The following is a 17390-nucleotide window of genomic DNA, read 5'->3' as shown; positions in this document are numbered from 1 at the left end:
TGCACCAGACACACCTGACTCAGGGGTGGCATGCACCAGACACACCTGGCTCAGGGCTGGCACGCACCAGACACACCTGCTCAGAGCTGGCATGCAACACACACACCTGGCTCAGGGCTGGCATGCACCAGACACACCTGGCTCAGTACTTGCATGCACCAGACACACCTGACTCAGGGGTGGCATGCACCAGACACACCTGACTCAGGGCTGGCATGCACCAGACACACCTGATTCAGGGCTGGCACGGATCACACACACCTGGCTCAGGGCTGGCACGGATCACACACACCTGGCTCAGGGCTGCCACGCACCAGACACACCTGCTCAGGGCTGACATGCACCAGACACACCTGCTCAGGGCTGGCATGCACCAGACACACCTGCTCAGAGCTGGCATGCAACAGACACACCTGGATCAAGGATGGCATGCACCAGACACACCTGGCTCTGGGCTGGCATGCACCACACACACCTGGCTCAGGGCTGGCACGGATCAGACACGCCTGAATCAGGGCTGGCATGGATCACACACACCTGGCTGAAAGCTGGAATGCACCAGACACACTTGGTTGAGGGCTGGCATGCACCAGACACACCTGGATGAGGGCTGGCATGCACCAGACACACCTGGCTGAGGGCTGGCATGCACCAGACACACCTGGCTGAGGGCTGGCATGCACCAGACACACCTGGCTGAGGGCTGGCATGCACCAGACACGCCTGGCTCAGGGCTGGTATGCACCAGACACACCTGGCTCAGGGCTGGCATGCACCAGACACACCTGGCTCCGGGCTGGCATGCACCAGACACACCTGGCTCCGGGCTGGCATGCACCAGACACACCTGGCTCCGGGCTGGCATGCACCAGACACACCTGGCTCCGGGCTGGCATGCACCAGACACACCTGGCTCCGGGCTGGCATGCACCAGACACACCTGGCTCCGGGCTGGCATGCACCAGACACATCTGGCTCCGGGCTGGCATGCACCAGACACACCTGGCTCCGGGCTGGCATGCACCAGACACACCTGGCTCCGGGCTGGCATGCACCAGACACACCTGGCTCCGGGCTGGCATGCACCAGACACACCTGGCTCCGGGCTGGCATGCACCAGACACACCTGGCTCCGGGCTGGCATGCACCAGACACACCTGGCTCCGGGCTGGCATGCACCAGACACACCTGGCTCCGGGCTGGCATGCACCAGACACACCTGGCTCCGGGCTGGCATGCACCAGACACACCTGGCTCCGGGCTGGCATGCACCAGACACACCTGGCTCCGGGCTGGCATGCACCAGACACACCTGGCTCCGGGCTGGCATGCACCAGACACACCTGGCTCCGGGCTGGCATGCACCAGACACACCTGGCTCCGGGCTGGCATGCACCAGACACACCTGGCTCCGGGCTGGCATGCACCAGACACACCTGGCTCCGGGCTGGCATGCACCAGACACACCTGGCTCCGGGCTGGCATGCACCAGACACACCTGGCTCCGGGCTGGCATGCACCAGACACACCTGGCTCCGGGCTGGCATGCACCAGACACACCTGGCTCCGGGCTGGCATGCACCAGACACACCTGGCTCCGGGCTGGCATGCACCAGACACACCTGGCTCAGGGCTGGCAAGCACCAGACAAACCTGACTCAGGGCTGGCATGCACCAGACACACCTGATTCAGGGCTGGCACGGATCAGACACGCCTGATTCAGGGCTGGCACGGATCACATACACCTGGCTGAGGGCTGGCATGCACAACACACACCTGGCTCAGGGCTGGCATGCACCAGACACAACTGGCTGAGGGCTGGCATGCACCAGACACGCCTGGTTCAGGGCTGGTATGCACCAGACACACCTGACTCAGGGCTGGCATGCACCAGACACACCTTGCTCCGGGCTGGCATGCATCAGACACACTTGGCTCAGGGCTGGCATGCACCAGATACACCTGGCTGCGGGCTGGCATTCACCAGACACTCCTTGCTCTGGGCTGGCATGCATCAGACACACTTGGCTCAGGGCTGGCATGCACCAGACACACCTGACTCAGGGCTGGCATGCACCAGACAAACCTGGCTCAGGGCTGGCATGCACCAGACACACCTGGCTCAGGGCTGGCATGCACCAGACAAACCTGGCTCAGGGCTGGCATGCACCAAACACACCTGGCACAGGGCTGGCATGCACCAGACACACCTGACTCAGGGCTGGCATGCACCAGACACACCTGACTCAGGGCTGGCATGCACCAGACACACCTGACTCAGGGCTGGCATGCACCAGACACACCTGAGTCAGGGCTGGCATGCACCAGACACACCTGAGTCAGGGCTGGCATGCACCAGACACACCTGAGTCAGGGCTGGCATGCACCAGACACACCTGAGTCAGGGCTGGCATGCACCAGACACACCTGAGTCAGGGCTGGCATGCACCAGACACGCCTGACTCAGGGCTGGCATGCACCAGACACGCCTGACTCAGGGCTGGCATGCACCAGACACGCCTGACTCAGGGCTGGCATGCACCAGACACGCCTGACTCAGGGCTGGCATGCACCAGACACGCCTGACTCAGGGCTGGCATGCACCAGACACACCTGACTCAGGGCTGGCATGCACCAGACACACCTGACTCAGGGCTGGCATGCACCAGACACACCTGACTCAGGGCTGGCATGCACCAGACACACCTGACTCAGGGCTGGCATGCACCAGACACACCTGACTCAGGGCTGGCATGCACCAGACACACCTGACTCAGGGCTGGCATGCACCAGACACACCTGACTCAGGGCTGGCATGCACCAGACACACCCGACTCAGGGCTGGCATGCACCAGACACACGTGACTCATGGGTGGCATGCACCAGACACACGTGACTCATGGGTGGCATGCACCAGACACACCTGGCTGAGGGCTGGCATGCACCAGACACACCTGGCTGAGGGCTGGCATGCACCAGACACACCTGGCTGAGGGCTGGCATGCACCAGACACACCTGGCTGAGGGCTGGCATGCACCAGACACACCTGGCTGAGGGCTGGCATGCACCAGACACACCTGGCTGAGGGCTGGCATGCACCAGACACACCTGGCTGAGGGCTGGCATGCACCAGACACACCTGGCTGAGGGCTGGCATGCACCAGACACACCTGGCTGAGGGCTGGCATGCACCAGACACACCTGGCTGAGGGCTGGCATGCACCAGACACACCTGGCTGAGGGCTGGCATGCACCAGACACACCTGGCTGAGGGCTGGCATGCACCAGACACACCTGGCTGAGGGCTGGCATGCACCAGACACACCTGGCTCAGGGCTGGCATGCACCAGACACACCTGGCTCAGGGCTGGCATGCACCAGACACACCTGGCTGAGGGCTGGCATGCACCAGACACACCTGGCTGAGGGCTGGCATGCACCAGACACACCTGGCTGAGGGCTGGCATGCACCAGACACACCTGGCTGAGGGCTGGCATGCACCAGACACACCTGGCTGAGGGCTGGCATGCACCAGACACACCTGGCTGAGGGCTGGCATGCACCAGACACACCTGGCTGAGGGCTGGCATGCACCAGACACACCTGGCTGACGGCTGGCATGCACCAGACACACCTGGCTGACGGCTGGCATGCACCAGACACACCTGGCTGAGGGCTGGCATGCACCAGACACACCTGGCTGAGGGCTGGCATGCACCAGACACACCTGGCTGAGGGCTGGCATGCACCAGACACACCTGGCTGAGGGCTGGCATGCACCAGACACACCTGGCTGAGGGCTGGCATGCACCAGACACACCTGGCTGAGGGCTGGCATGCACCAGACACACCTGGGGCTCAATGCTGGCACGCAACAGACACACCTGATTCGGGGGCTGGCACGCACCAGACACACCTGACTCGGGGGCTGGCATGCACCAGACACACCTGACTCGGGGGCTGGCATGCACCAGACACGCCTGACTCGGGGGCTGGCATGCACCAGACACGCCTGACTCGGGGGCTGGCATGCACCAGACACACCTGACTCGGGGGCTGGCATGCACCAGACACACCTGACTCGGGGGCTGGCATGCACCAGACACACCTGACTCGGGGGCTGGCATGCACCAGACACACCTGACTCGGGGGCTGGCATGCACCAGACACACCTGACTCGGGGGCTGGCATGCACCAGACACACCTGACTCGGGGGCTGGCATGCACCAGACACACCTGACTCGGGGGCTGGCATGCACCAGACACACCTGACTCGGGGGCTGGCATGCACCAGACACACCTGACTCGGGGGCTGGCATGCACCAGACACACCTGACTCGGGGGCTGGCATGCACCAGACACACCTGACTCGGGGGCTGGCATGCACCAGACACACCTGACTCGGGGGCTGGCATGCACCAGACACACCTGACTCGGGGGCTGGCATGCACCAGACACACCTGACTCGGGGGCTGGCATGCACCAGACACACCTGACTCGGGGGCTGGCATGCACCAGACACACCTGACTCGGGGGCTGGCATGCACCAGACACACCTGACTCGGGGGCTGGCATGCACCAGACACACCTGACTCGGGGGCTGGCATGCACCAGACACACCTGGTTCGAGGGCTGGCATGCACCAGACACACCTGGCTCAGGGCTGGCATGCAACAGACACACCTGGCTCAGGGCTGGCATGCATCAGACACACCTGGCTCAGGGCTGGCATGCACCAGACACACCTGACTCAGGGCTGGCAAGCACCAGACACACCTGGGGCTCAATGCTGGCAAGCTCCAGACACACCTGACTCAGGGCTGGCATGCGCCAGACACTCCTGACTCACGGCGGGCATGCACCAGACACACCTGACTCAGGGCTGGTATGCACCAGACACACCTGACTCTGGGCTGGCATGCACCAGACACACCTGACTCAGGGCTGGCATGCACCAGACACACCTGACTCAGGGCGGGCATGCACCAGACACACCTGACTCAGGGCTGGCAAGCACCAGACACACCTGACTCAGGGCTGGCAAGCACCAGACACACCTGACTCAGGGCTGGCATGCACCAGACACACCTGACTCAGGGCTGGCATGCACCAGACACACCTGACTCAGGGCGGGCATGCACCAGACACACCTGACTCAGGGCGGGCATGCACCAGACACACCTGACTCAGGGCGGGCATGCAACAGACACACCTGACTCAGGGCGGGCATGCAACAGACACACCTGACTCAGGGCGGGCATGCAACAGACACACCTGACTCAGGGCGGGCATGCAACAGACACACCTGACTCAGGGCGGGCATGCAACAGACACACCTGACTCAGGGCGGGCATGCAACAGACACACCTGACTCAGGGCGGGCATGCAACAGACACACCTGACTCAGGGCGGGCATGCAACAGACACACCTGACTCAGGGCGGGCATGCACCAGACACACCTGACTCAGGGCTGGCAAGCACCAGACACACCTGGCTCAGTGCTGGCATGCACCAGACACACCTGGCTCAGTGCTGGCATGCACCAGACACACCTGGCTCAGTGCTGGCATGCACCAGACACACCTGGCTCAGTGCTGGCATGCACCAGACACACCTGGCTCAGTGCTGGCATGCACCAGACACACCTGGCTCAGTGCTGGCATGCACCAGACACACCTGGCTCAGTGCTGGCATGCACCAGACACACCTGGCTCAGTGCTGGCATGCACCAGACACACCTGGCTCAGTGCTGGCATGCACCAGACACACCTGGCTCAGTGCTGGCATGCACCAGACACACCTGGCTCAGTGCTGGCATGCACCAGACACACCTGGCTCAGTGCTGGCATGCACCAGACACACCTGGCTCAGTGCTGGCATGCACCAGACACACCTGGCTCAGTGCTGGCATGCACCAGACACACCTGGCTCAGTGCTGGCATGCACCAGACACACCTGGCTCAGTGCTGGCATGCACCAGACACACCTGGCTCAGTGCTGGCATGCACCAGACACACCTGGCTCAGTGCTGGCATGCACCAGACACACCTGGCTCAGAACTTGGTTGACAAAATAGAAAAACTCGACTTCAAAATTTTGATCAAATCTGGTGACTACCAAACAAACTCTAGCGTGAGTGGTACGTATATTGATGTATATATAATACACCGAGACTTGGGTGGTTAAAGCTCTCGCTTCACACGGCGAGGGTCAGGGTTCGATTCCCATCCAGAGTAGAAACATTGGGCGTGATTCTTTACACCTGTTGTCTATGTTCACCCATCAGTAAAATGGGTACTTGGGTGTTAGGCTTTCTATATAGTAAAATGTCACTGATATCAAGTATGGTCTGTATGCCTTGTACATGTAATTTTTGTAAGTAAAGATAATATTGTTTTTGTTATTATTTATTATTATTATTATTATTATTATAATTATTAAACCCTGGCGCTTTTACAGTGAGAGATTACATTAATATGTTTTAGATACTAAAGCATTCTTGACTGATAGTGTGTAGGTAAGACGCTGCCTTAACGATCCTGCTGCAGACGACAAGCTGCAAACCTTAATGTATGGTACCTCACTATACCCGTACCTGTCGTGTATGGCACCTCACTATACCCGTACCTGTCGTGTATGGTACCTCACTATACCCGTACCTGTCGTGTATGGCACCTCACTATACCCGTACCTGTCGTGTATGGTACCTCACTATACCCGTACCTGTCGTGTATGGCACCTCAATATACCCGTACCTGTCGAGTATGGTACCTCACTATACCCGTACCTGTCGTGTATGGTACCTCACTATACCCGTACCTGTCGAGTATGGTACCTCACTATACCCGTACCTGTCGTGTATGGTACCTCACTATACCCGTACCTGTCGTGTATGGTACCTCACTATACCCGTACCTGTCGTGTATGGCACCTCACTATACCCGTACCTGTCGAGTATGGTACCTCACTATACCCGTACCTGTCGTGTATGGTACCTCACTATACCCGTACCTGTCGTGTATGGTACCTCACTATACCCGTACCTGTCGTGTATGGTACCTCACTATACCTGTACCTGTCGAGTATGGTACCTCACTATACCCGTACCTGTCGTGTATGGTACCTCACTATACCCGTACCTGTCGTGTATGGTACCTCACTATACCCGTACCTGTCGTGTATGGTACCTCACTATACCCGTACCTGTCGTGTATGGTACCTCACTATACCCGTACCTGTCGAGTATGGTACCTCACTATAGACGTACCTGTCGTGTATGGTACCTCACTATACCAGTACGTGTCGTGTATGGTACCTCACTATACCCGTACCTGTCGTGTATGGTACCTCACTATACCCGTACCTGTCGTGTATGGTACCTCACTATACCTGTACCTGTCGAGTATGGTACCTCACTATACCCGTACCTGTCGAGTATGGTACCTCACTATACCCGTACCTGTCGTGTATGGTACCTCACTATACCCGTACCTGTCGTGTATGGTACCTCACTATACCCGTACCTGTCGAGTATGGTACCTCACTATACCCGTTCCTGTCGTGTATGGTACCTCACTATACCCGTACCTGTCGTGTATGGTACCTCACTATACCCGTACCTGTCGAGTATGGTACCTCACTATACCCGTACCTGTCGTGTATGGTACCTCACTATACCCGTACCTGTCGTGTATGGTACCTCACTATACCCGTACCTGTCGTGTATGGTACCTCACTATACCCGTACCTGTCGAGTATGGTACCTCACTATACCCGTACCTGTCGTGTATGGTACCTCACTATACCCGTACCTGTCGTGTATGGTACCTCACTATACCCGTACCTGTCGTGTATGGTACCTCACTATACCCGTATCTGGCGAGTATGGTACCTCACTATACCCGTACCTGTCGTGTATGGTACCTCACTATACCCGTACCTGTCGAGCATGGTACCTCACTATACCCGTACCTGTCGAGTATGGTACCTCGCTATACCCGTACCTGTCGAGTATGGTACCTCACTGTACCCGTACCTGTCGTGTATGGTACCTCACTGTACCCGTACCTGTCGTGTATGGTACCTCACTATACCCGTACTTGTCGAGTATGATACCTCACTATACCCGTACCTGTCGTGTATGGTACCTCACTATACCCGTACCTGTCGAGTATGGTACCTCACTATACCCGTACCTGTCGAGTATGGTACCTCGCTATACCCGTACCTGTCGAGTATGGTACCTCACTATACCCGTACCTGTCGAGTATGGTACCTCACTATACCCGTACCTGTCGTGTATGGTACCTCACTATACCCGTACCTGTCGAGTATGGTACCTCACTATACCCGTACCTGTCGTGTATGGTACCTCACTATACCCGTACCTGTCGAGTATGATACCTCACTATACCTGTACCTGTCGAGTATTGTACCTCACTGTACCCGTACCTGTCGAGTATGGTACCTCACTGTACCCGTACCTGTCGGGTATGGTACCTCACTGTACCCGTACCTGTCGGGTATGGTACCTCACTGTACCCGTACCTGTCGGGTATGGTACCTCACTGTACCCGTACCTGTCGGGTATGGTACCTCACTGTACCCGTACCTGTCGAGTATGGTACCTCACTATACCCGTACCTGTCGAGTATGGTACCTCACTATACCCGTACCTGTCGAGTATGGTACCTCACTATACCCGTACCTGTCGAGTATGGTACCTCACTATACCCGTACCTGTCGTGTATGGTACCTCACTATACCCGTACCTGTCGAGTATACCTCACTATACCTGTACCTGTCGAGTATGGTACCTCACTATACCCATACCTGTCGAGTATGGTACCTCACTGTACCCGTACCTGTCGGGTATGGTACCTCACTGTACCCGTACCTGTCGGGTATGGTACCTCACTGTACCCGTACCTGTCGGGTATGGTACCTCACTGTACCCGTACCTGTCGGGTATGGTACCTCACTGTACCCGTACCTGTCGGGTATGGTACCTCACTGTACCCGTACCTGGCGAGTATGGTACCTCACTATACCTGTACCTGTCGAGTATGGTACCTCACTACCTGTACCTGTCGAGTATGGTACCTCACTACCCTTACCTGTCGAGTATGGTACCTCACTATAACCGTACCTGGCGAGTATGGTACCTCACTATACCTGTACCTGTCGAGTATGGTACCTCACTATACCCGTACCTGTCGAGTATGGTACCTCACTATACCCGTACCTGTCGAGTATGGTACCTCACTATACCCGTACCTGTCGAGTATGGTACCTCACTATACCCATACCTGTCGAGTATGGTACCTCACTGTACCCGTACCTGTCGGGTATGGTACCTCACTGTACCCGTACCTGTCGGGTATGGTACCTCACTGTACCCGTACCTGTCGGGTATGGTACCTCACTGTACCCGTACCTGTCGGGTATGGTACCTCACTGTACCCGTACCTGTCGGGTATGGTACCTCACTGTACCCGTACCTGGCGAGTATGGTACCTCACTATACCTGTACCTGTCGAGTATGGTACCTCACTACCCGTACCTGTCGAGTATGGTACCTCACTATACCCGTACCTGGCGAGTATGGTACCTCACTATACCTGTACCTGTCGAGTATGGTACCTCACTACCCGTACCTGTCGAGTATGGTACCTCACTATACCCGTACCTGTCGAGTATGGTACCTCACTATACCCGTACCTGTCGAGTATGGTACCTCACTATACCCGTACCTGTCGAGTATGGTACCTCACTATACCCGTACCTGTCGAGTATGGTACCTCACTATACCTAACTGTCGAGTATGGTACCTAACAATACTCGTACCTGTCGAGTATGGTACCTAACAATACTCGTACCTGTCGAGTATGACTTAAAACATATCGCCTCACTTCCGTAGCGCAGAAGAGCACTCAACTCTCTTGTGATCCATATACCTGTATACCTGGAGTATGATTTGGGGGTCAACGCCCTCTCGGCTCTATCCATAACCATGCCTGGTGGTGGATCAGGGCTGATCAACCAGGCTGTCACCGCTAACCGCACGCAAACTGACAGACTACAGCCCGGCTGGTCAAGTACTGACTTTAGGTGCTTGTCCAGGTATACTTGGAGTTTACCTGGATTGGGTTTCGGGGGTCAACGCCCCCGCGGCCCGGTCTGAGACCAGGCCTTATGGTGGATGAGGGTCTGATCAACCAGGCTGTTACTGCTCGCCGCACGCAAGCTAACGTACGAACCACGGCCTGGTTGATCAGGTACTGACTTTAGTTGCCTGTCCAGCGCCTTCTTGAAGACAGCCAGGGGTCTATTGGTAATCCCCCTTATGTATGCTTGGAGGCAATTGAACAGTCTTGGGCCCTGGGGACTTATGTTGTCTCTCTGTGTACTCGTGGCGCCCCTACTTTTCATCGGGGGAATGTTGCATCTCCTGCCGAGTCTTTTGCTTTCATGTGGAGTGATTTTCGTGTGCAGGTTTGGTACCAAATCCTCCAGGACCTTCCAAGTATGTATTATCATGTATCTCTCTCGCCTGCGTTCGAGGGAATACAGATCAAGGACCTTCAACCGTTCGCAGTAGTTTAGGTGCCTTATCGCACATGTGTGCCGTGAAAGTTCTTTGTACATTCTCCAGGTCTGCAATGTTGCCAGCCTTGAAGGTGCTGGTCTATTAGTAATCTCTCTTATGTATGCTGGGAGGCAAATAAACAATCTTGGGCCCCTGACATTTAAGGTGGGGTCTCTTAGTGTACTCGTGGCTTCTCTGCTTTTCACTGAGGGGATATTGTACTGACTGCCGAGTATTTTGATTTGTAGGAAGTGATTTCCGTGTGGGGATTTAGGACAAATACCTCTAGGATTTTCTAAGTGTATATTAAGTATCTATTTCGCCTGCGTTCCAAAGAGTACAGGTCAAGGAACTTCAACCATTTGCAGTAATTTAGGTGTTTTGTTAAACTTATACGTACAGTGAAAGTTCTCGGTATATTCTCCGTAGTTCGATCCCCGGTACGGGTGAAAACATTCAGACGTGTTTCCTTAAAACACTTGCTATCCTAGTTCACCTAGCAGTAAATAGGTACCTGGGTGTCAGCTGACTGGTGTGGGTCGCAACACTTGCTATCCTAGTTCACCTAGCAGTAAATAGGTACCTGGGTGGCAGCTGACTGGTGTGGGTCGCAACACTTGCTATCCTAGTTCACCTAGCAGTAAATAGGTACCTTGGTGTCAGCTGACTGGTGTGGGTCGCAACACTTGCTATCCTAGTTCACCTAGCAGTAAATAGGAACCTGGGTGTCAGCTGACTGGTGTGGGTCGCATCATCGGAACAAAATTAACCTAATTTGCCCGAAATGTCCGTCTTAACAAGGGACTTTCTACATTGTATATCAGTGATGTCAGCTACGTCTGTATACCTTGTACATGTACTTGCAGAAATAATAATATTATTATATTATTACTGGCCATTACTGGCTTAGCGCTTACCTGTAATTATAATAATTATACAGCTCGTTAATTCATATTTAAAATATACTTGGAATTTTAGGATTAAATGAGATGAACTACACGAGAGTCATTAATTAAAGCTGCATACTGCCTCTTCTAGTCGATAATACCTTATTAAATATCTAAAATATTGACTAATATTAACTCAGTATATATGCACTTAGAGATACCTCTCATTGTATATACACAGAAAGACATATCTCTGGGTGAATATACATTGGGAGACATCTTTGTGAGCACTGTGAAAGATACACACCTCACTGTGTATACATCTCTGAATGAAAACACTCACAGATACACACCTCTTAGTGTATACACAGAAATATGTACGAATCTCACCTGAATATACAGTGGGATACAAGCCTCTAGGTGTTTTTTCCTTTATTGTAAGAAGACACCACTAGTCAGAGTATATATACCCCAGTAAAGACGAAATACTGCAGAACTGACGGAATGGCTGGTCACTGAGACTGTCACTTAACATACTAATCAATAGTGCTCCACTAGCCTCGTAGCTGGATACACTTGAGTGCCCACCTTCACTGAGCGGAAGGTTCCACTAGCCTCGTAGCTGGATACACTTGAGTGCCCACCTTCACTGAGCGGAAGGTTCCACTAGCCTCGTAGCTGGATACTCTTGGGTGTCCACCTTCACTGAGCGGAAGGTTCCACTAGCCTCGTAGCTGGATGCTCTTGGGTGTCCACCTTCAGTGAGCGGATGTCTCGAAGAAGAATGAGAGAAAAAAATTAATTGGCTTATTAAACCTGAGTGTTAATAACCCAAGATAAATCAAGAAATCTAAGCAGGGTGATTTATTTTCATTGTGGTCCTTAGGTCCCAGGTCAGTAACATGAGGCCCAGAACATAAGAGTAACAGAACAAAACGTGTATTGTTTGTAACGGCTTGACAAAGCTCCTGGAGAGCAAAATGTTGCCACAAAATGTCACATTAGTTGCACTTTGTCCTTTTACTTTACTTACTCTTCTTCCTGTTGGTGACTCGATCCATGACAGCACTTTACCCCCAGTGCCATGAACTGCCACTTTCTTCAACACTCTCTGATGTGGTACTCTAACAAAATCCAAATAAACAACGAATTCTTTTTCGTGATCAACAGCCTCATAAGTTGCACTGAAGAAAGTAAATTTGTTAGGAAGGAACTATTTTTAAGGGGACCTATTTTTTCTCTAACTTTTTTTCCCTATATTCCAGGAAAAATATTCTTGTTTTGGAATCCCTAGCAATTTTAATTTCAAAATCCCATTTAGCTCTAATTATCCCTTTTTTAACCTCCCTCTTACTGTAAATGTTAATTCATAAGATGACCCTCCCCTCCTCTGATGCATCTTTAAATTTCTTCCTGCCCTAAAAGTTTTTTGAGCTTTTGTTCATTAATTTCGGGTCATTTCTATTCGATCTCATTTCATTATAAGAAATAAATGTTCTTTGGGCAGCATGTATAGTAATACCGGCAATGTTATGCAACTTGATCACTTTCGCACTCGGCTCACACACTGAGGTCCGGGGTTCGAATCTCCTCCGGAATGACTGGAAAACATTAGGGACGTGTTTCCTTAAGACATCTACTGTCGCTGTCCCTATTCACCCATTTGTTACAACATGGGTACCTGGGTGTTTGTCGACTGGTGTGGGTCGCATCCTGGGACAAAACTGACTTAATTTGCCTGAAATGCTCAGCATAACAAGTGGCTTTCTATATAGTAGCATGTCACTGATGCCAGCTATGGTCTGTATACCTTGTACATGTACTCATAGTAAATAAAGATATTAAGTGCAATAAATGTGATATTTTATTGCGGCAACATTTCGCTCTCCAGAAGGCTTGACAAAACTTGCCACAATAAAATGTCGCATTAGTTGTACTTGTGTCCTTTTACTTAGCATGTACAGTGCTTAATATACTTTCATACTGATAGTTCTCTTCGTTACCTCCGTCACTTGCGCCAAGTTCGTCATTAATTTCTACATTAACAATGGTTTCCTTGTTTGCCAGAACTATACAGGTAAGTGCATCCTTGTGGTTGGTGACTGTGGAAAATTGCATTTATCTGAATGTATCATTATATACATAACAGTAAATAAACAAAGATAATTATTATTTATCAGTTAGACAAGTAGGAATTTGGGACACCTACAACTTCGATACCTACAACTGTCATATCCACAAGTTGCTCTAGACCTATTAATTAAATGAAATATACATCAGGAATGCTGGCAAATATATAAATTTGTGGACTGTATATTAAAATTAAAAAATGATTATATATAAATACACATACACATAACAGAAGGAGAATATCTTAATATCATAACACTCGCCAATTTGACTGGAGATTAAGTTGTATCATACTCGGAAAACCTCAATGTCTATACATGAAAATAACAACTGGCCAGAGTTATAACATAACAGACTTATCTGAGGTTCCTGGAGCTGTCTTGTCCAGTCGCCTGATATCTCAAGTTATGCAGGAATGCACATCCAACAATTTCGCCTCCTATTTGAGAGATGTCAGCCCAATTTTAACCTCTAGAGCACGAAAATTCCTTCCCATTACACTAACGTTGTATCCAATTCAAAATAACAATGGCGACTGTCCCTTCTTCCCAGGCTCAGTTTCCTATTTTCTATGACATAAATGTTATTAAATACAGTATGGTCATCTATATACATATAAATTCTGAATTTCTGGAAAATATATACAGTATTTTCCACAGCGACTCTCAGGTAAGATATATGGACCGTGCTTTCTGTAATAGGAATAAGAAGATGAGAGATAGTGTGCTTCCCTGGAGCTGGTGTTAGTGACATAGTCAACAGGTTGGATATTATGTCAGGTAATGGGAGCAAGCCTATTATCTGTCTCAGCGCTGGTGGAAATGATATTGGGAAGGGTAGGAGGGAAGAGCTGCTAGATAAGTACAGGTCAGCTGTAGATTTAATAAAGTCTAAGGGAGGGGTCCCCATCATATGTAGCATCTTGCCTAGAAGGGGAGTGGGCAATCAATGGTTGTCTAGGGCAATTGGTGTAAATTGTTGGCTAGACAGATACTGCAAGGAACTTGCAATTCCATTCATTGACAACTGGGACAACTTTTATGGCAAACATGATATGTATGCAAAGGATGGGGTACATCTCTCTGGGGCTGGGGTGGAAGCACTTGCAGACTCGATCAGTGTTCCATCTTTATGTTCTTAAGAACATAAGAAAGGAGGAACACTGCAGCAGGCCTGTTGGCCCATACTAGGCAGGTCCATTACAATCCTTCCCACCAACAAAATATTTGCCCAACCCAATTTTCAATGCTACCCAAGAAATAAGTTTTGATGATTCTATTTACTCATGCAAGTCTCACTCACATCCAACCCCTCTCACTCGTGTATTTATCTAACCTAAATTTGAAACTACCCAACGTTATAGCTTTAATAAGCCTACTAGGTAGACTGTTCCACTCATCAACTACTCTATTTCCAAACCAATACTTTCCTGTATCCTTTCGAAATCTTAACTTATCTAATTTGAATCCATTATTGCGGGTTCTTTCTTGAAGTGATATCCTCAAAACCTTATTTATATCCCCTTTGATAATATCCATCTTCCACTTATACACTTCGATCATGTCTCCCCTCAATCTTCGTCTTACCAGTGAATGTAGTCTTCAATCGTTCTTCATACGGAAGATTTTTAATGCTTTGTATTAATTTGGTCATTCTACTCTGGATATTTTCTAGCTAATTTATATCCATTCTGTAGTATGGAGACCAGAACTGAGCTGCGTAATCTAGGTGAGGCCTTACTAATGATGTATAAAGCTGTAAAATAACCGCTGGACTTCTGTTGCTTACACTTCTAGATATAAATCCCAGTAATCTGTTTGCTTTGTTACGTACGCTTGGGTGCTGCTGTCTTGGTTTAAGGTTGGTGCTTACCATAGCCCCCAAATCCTTATCGCAATCTGTATGGCTAAGTTCTACATTATTTAACTTATAAGAACTAGGGTTATGGACACTCCTGAGCTTCAGAACCTTGCATTTATCTACACTGAACTGCATCTGCCACTTTTCTGACCAGGAATTGAGTTTGTCTAAATCCTTCCGAAGTTCCCTGACATCTAAGTTTGAATCAATTATCCTACAAATCTTTGTGTCATCGGCGAATTTGCTCATATCACTAGTAATTCCCTCATCAAGGTCATTGATGTATATTATAAACAACAACGGGCCCAAGACTGATCCCTGTTGAACGCCACTTGTTATAGATCCCCATTCGGATTTAACTCCATTTAAGCATACTCTCTGCTTCCTATTGGTGAGCCATGACTCGATCCATGACAGCACTTTTCCCCCAATGCCATGAGCTACCACTTTAAGTCTCTGGTGCGGTACTCAATCAAAAGCCTTACTAAAATCTAAATAAACAATATCGAATTCTTTAACATGATCAACGGCCTCAAAAGCTTTACTGAAGAAGGTTAATAAATTAGGCAGGAACGGCCCCTCGTGAATCCATACTGAGTATCATTAATCAAGCTGTGCTTATCCAGATGGCTTCTTATATTATCAGCTATAATTGACTCTGGTAATTTGTCTACAATTGAGGTCAGGCTTATTGGGCGGTAATTTGACGGTAACGACTTGTCCCCTGCTTTAAAAATAGGAGTTACATTAGCCATCTTCCACATATCAGACACTACACCTGTTTGAAGAGAAATATTAAACATATTAGTCAAAATATTAGATCAAGCAGGTTATTTCCTTTTGTAGGTTCTGAGACAAACTGCTTTAAAAACAATTTTGAACTACCTCTAAGAAGTCCTTAGACTAAATCCACAGTCGATGAATTCCAGTCAATTTTACTAAAGTCCCCTTGAATTACTATGTAATGGAGCCTTGAGGCCTTAACAATTTCTTCCCGCAGTAGACTTCCTCGGTCCCTATCCAAGTTTGGGGCACGGTATATCACGCCTAAAATAGTTTTTCATGCCTCTCTAAAAATTCTACCCCGACAGACCCTGTAAGTCTCATTTCAGACTTCATACTCGTTTTTATGCAGCAAATTAAGTGATCTCTGACATACACTGCCACTCCACCTTCATTTCTGATGCTTCTATCTACGTGGAACACTTAAAACCTTGAATGTGACATTCGCCAGACTTGTCCCGATTTTTAATGCTAAATCACGTGTCAGTTGTGGGAAATACGTCAATGTTACCTACACTTGCAACTAATCTCAACTGGTCCATCTTATTTCTAGCACTACAACAATTTGTATAATATAAATTCCTGTGCCTCCACTATCCCAATTACTGTCCTTATCACTTAGTGCCACTGGCTTTCCAATATTTACCAGTAACACTATCTAATTTCTGCCCTGTGTCCTGGTGGCAAAAGCTCTCGTTTCACAAGCTGAGGGTCCATGGTTCGATTCCCGGCAAGGGTGAAAACATTTGGCGTGTTTCCTTACACCGGTTGTCTATGTTCACCCATCAGTAAAATGGGTACCTGGGTGCTAGTGGACTGGTGTGGGTCGCATCCTGGGACAAAGCTGACCTAATTTGTGGGAAATACTCAACATTTCTATATAGTAGTATGTCACTGATGTCAGCTATGGTATGTATACCTTGTACATGTACTTGTACAAATAAAGATATAATAATAATAATATAATAATTGAATAACAATCAGTGTCCCGTCCGTAGAGCTGCCAGTACTGTTTCTGGCTTTAACTCGGTCACCTTCATGTTTGCTCCTCTGTGAATGCCTCGATTTTTAATGATGGACGACGGTTTAGTTGTCTGAAGCTTACTGCTTCTAGCTTAACTGAAGCTTAGCTGCTGCT

The 17390-nt window shown here is 50.4% G+C and overlaps 1 long non-coding RNA gene across 1 annotated transcript in view; it reads right to left on the bottom strand.

Annotated features, from left to right (window-relative positions):
- Positions 1-12001, bottom strand: part of LOC138851278 (uncharacterized) — a 124356-nt gene extending 112355 nt beyond the window's left edge. The window contains exon 1 of the long non-coding RNA XR_011391116.1: positions 11870-12001. This is a non-coding gene — a long non-coding RNA (uncharacterized lncRNA). The remainder of the gene's footprint in view (positions 1-11869) is intronic.
- Between the last annotated feature and the right edge of the window lie 5389 nt (positions 12002-17390).

Source organism: Cherax quadricarinatus, unplaced genomic scaffold (assembly GCF_038502225.1).
Source record: "Cherax quadricarinatus isolate ZL_2023a unplaced genomic scaffold, ASM3850222v1 Contig243, whole genome shotgun sequence".
NCBI classification, from domain to species: Eukaryota; Metazoa; Arthropoda; class Malacostraca; order Decapoda; family Parastacidae; genus Cherax; species Cherax quadricarinatus.
This window is presented reverse-complemented; position numbering and strand designations above follow the sequence as displayed.